Raw genomic sequence first — 2,722 nt, forward strand, 5'->3', positions numbered from 1 at the left:
AGCGCGCGAATCGAATCGTTTTGTTGTCCCTCGCAGCGCGCACCGAACTGCCTTGTCGTTTGTCACTATTTTCAATAAACCTTGACGAATAACAGTCAAAACGGACTCCCTTGGCTTCCTTTCCGATATATGCGTTAAAATGTAATATCGGAAATTATCGGCATCGTTTTTTTTAATTATCGGTATCGTTTTTTTTTTTTAATTTTTTTTTTTTTTTTTTTTTTTTTTTTTTTTTTATTAAATCAACATAAAAAACACAAGATACACTTACAATTAGTGCACCAACCCCAAAAACCTCCCTCCCCCATTCACACTCATTCACACAAAAGGGTTGTTTCTTTCTGTTATTAATATTCTGCTTCCTACATTATATATCAATATATATCAATACAGTCTGCAAGGGATACAGTCCGTAAGCTGCGTGCTGCTGGTCCACTAATAGTACTAACCTTTAACAGTTAATTTTACTCATTTTCATTCATTACTAGTTTCTATGTAACTGTTTTTATATTGTTGTACTTTCTTTTTTATTCAAGAAAATGTTTTTAATTTATTTATCTTATTTTACTATTTTTTTTTAAAAAGTACCTTATCTTCACCATACCTGGTTGTCCAAATTAGGCATAATAATGTGTTAATTCCACGACTGCATATATCGGTTGATATCGGTATCGGTAATTAAAGAGTTGGACAATATCGGAATATTGGATATCGGCAAAAAGCCATTATCGGACATCCCTACTTATAAGTGATATTCTATTGAAATGATGTGTTGATTTAGTGTCACCTTATGCGCGTGACTCGCGTGTTGCCATGACAATAAAGTTTTTTTTGGACAATTTACATATTTTTTCCAGCAAATATGAAAATGTAAACAAACACGAAAAGTAGGGATGTCCGATAACGGCTTTTTGCCGATATCCGATATTCCGATATTGTCCAACTCTTTAATTACCGATACCGATATCAACCGATACCGATATTAACCGATATATGCAGTCGTGGAATTAACACACTATCATGCCTAATTTGGACAACCAGGTATGGTGAAGATAAGGTACTTTTTAAAAAAATTAGTAAAATAAGATAAATAAATTAAAAACATTTTCTTGAATAAAAAAGAAAGTACAACAATATAAAAACAGTTACATAGAAACTAGTAATGAATGAAAATGAGTAAAATTAGCTGTTCAAGGTTAGTACTATTAGTGGAGCAGCAGCACGCACAATCATGTGTGCTTACGGACTGTATCCCTTGCAGACTGTATTGATATATATTGATATATAATGTAGGAACCAGAATATTAATAACAGAAAGAAACAACCCTTTTGTGTGAATGAATGTAAATGGGGGAGGGAGTTTTTTTTGGGTTGGTGCACTAATTGTAAGTGTATCTTGTGTTTTTTATGTTGATTTAATTAAAAAAAAAACAAAAAAAAAACAAAACAAAAAAAACACGATACAGATAATAAAAAAAACGATACCGATAATTTCCGATATTACATTTTAACGCATTTATCGGCCGATATTATCGGACATCTCTACTTATAAGTAATTTTTGCAAAAAAATTTAAAAAAATCAAATGTCCCAAAACTTTGAAAAAGTTTATTGTCATGGCAACACGCGAGTCACGTGACACTAACTCATGTACATTTAACACAATAACTTATCATTTCAACAGAATATCACTGATATTATTCATATTTGCATAAGGTGACACTAAATCAACACATCATTTCAATAGAATATCACTTATAAGTCATTTTTGCAAAAAAAAATTAAAAAATTAAATGTCCCAAAACTTTAAAAAAGTTTGTCATGGCAACACGCGAGTCACGTGACACTAAATCATGTACATTTAACACAATAACTTATCATTTCAACAGAATATCACTGATATTATTCACATTTGCTGCAAAAAATATGTAAATTGTCCAAAAAAACTTTGTTGTCATGGCAACACGTGAGTCACGTGCATAAGGTGACACTAAATAATCAACATTTAACGCATAATGTCAATAGAATATCACTTATTTATTACTAATATTTGCAAAAAAAATATGTACCGTATTTCCTTGAATTGCCGCCGGGAATATAGTATTCGCCTGCCTAGAATTACAGCCGGGTCAAACTCGTTTCGCAAAATAATTAGCGCAAATATGAGTCATTAAATGACTTCCGCCTCCTGGTGGTAGAGGGCGCTAGTGATCCTTCTTGCGACTGCTGGTACTGCAGAAGAAGACAACACGCAGCAAGAGTGAGCAGCCATTGTTTGCTTGCACTTTTACCATGGAGGAGTACATATCTAAAAAAAAAAACAGTTTTCTAAACTGGACTTTCAATCGAAGCAGGAGGTAATAATTAAAGGAAGATCTCCATCGGGACAGAAAGACTTTTAAAACTGAAGAAAGATAAGGAAGACTTCTATAGGAGCTGCGCATGGACTCTTTTATACCTAAAGGTAAGACCATAATAACGTTTTTTTTTATTAAATGTGATTTTCATGATAAGGTAAGCGCTGGAGTGAGAAGAGGTTTTAGAATAATTAGCGCATGCTTGCCAATCCCGCATGCTTTTGGTAAACGCAGGAGCGAGAAGAGGTTTTAAATTAATTAGCGCCCCGGCGGCTATTCAAGGAAATACGGTAAATGTTCCAAAACTTTGAAAAAGTTTATTGCCATGGCAACACGCGAGTCACGTGACACTAACTCATGTACATT

The 2,722-nt window shown here is 33.4% G+C and overlaps 1 protein-coding gene across 1 annotated transcript in view; it reads left to right on the forward strand.

Moving 5' to 3' along the window:
* The window catches only part of LOC133630338 (zinc finger protein ZIC 4-like), an 8,994-nt gene extending 8,933 nt beyond the window's left edge, over positions 1-61 (forward strand). The window contains exon 2 of the mRNA XM_062021900.1: positions 1-61. This exon is cut by the window's left edge and continues 625 nt beyond it. The gene's annotated coding sequence lies outside the window, so the exon portion shown is untranslated.
* The last annotated feature ends 2,661 nt before the right edge of the window (positions 62-2,722 follow it).

This window comes from Entelurus aequoreus, linkage group LG15 (assembly GCF_033978785.1).
Source record: "Entelurus aequoreus isolate RoL-2023_Sb linkage group LG15, RoL_Eaeq_v1.1, whole genome shotgun sequence".
Taxonomy (NCBI): Eukaryota; Metazoa; Chordata; class Actinopteri; order Syngnathiformes; family Syngnathidae; genus Entelurus; species Entelurus aequoreus.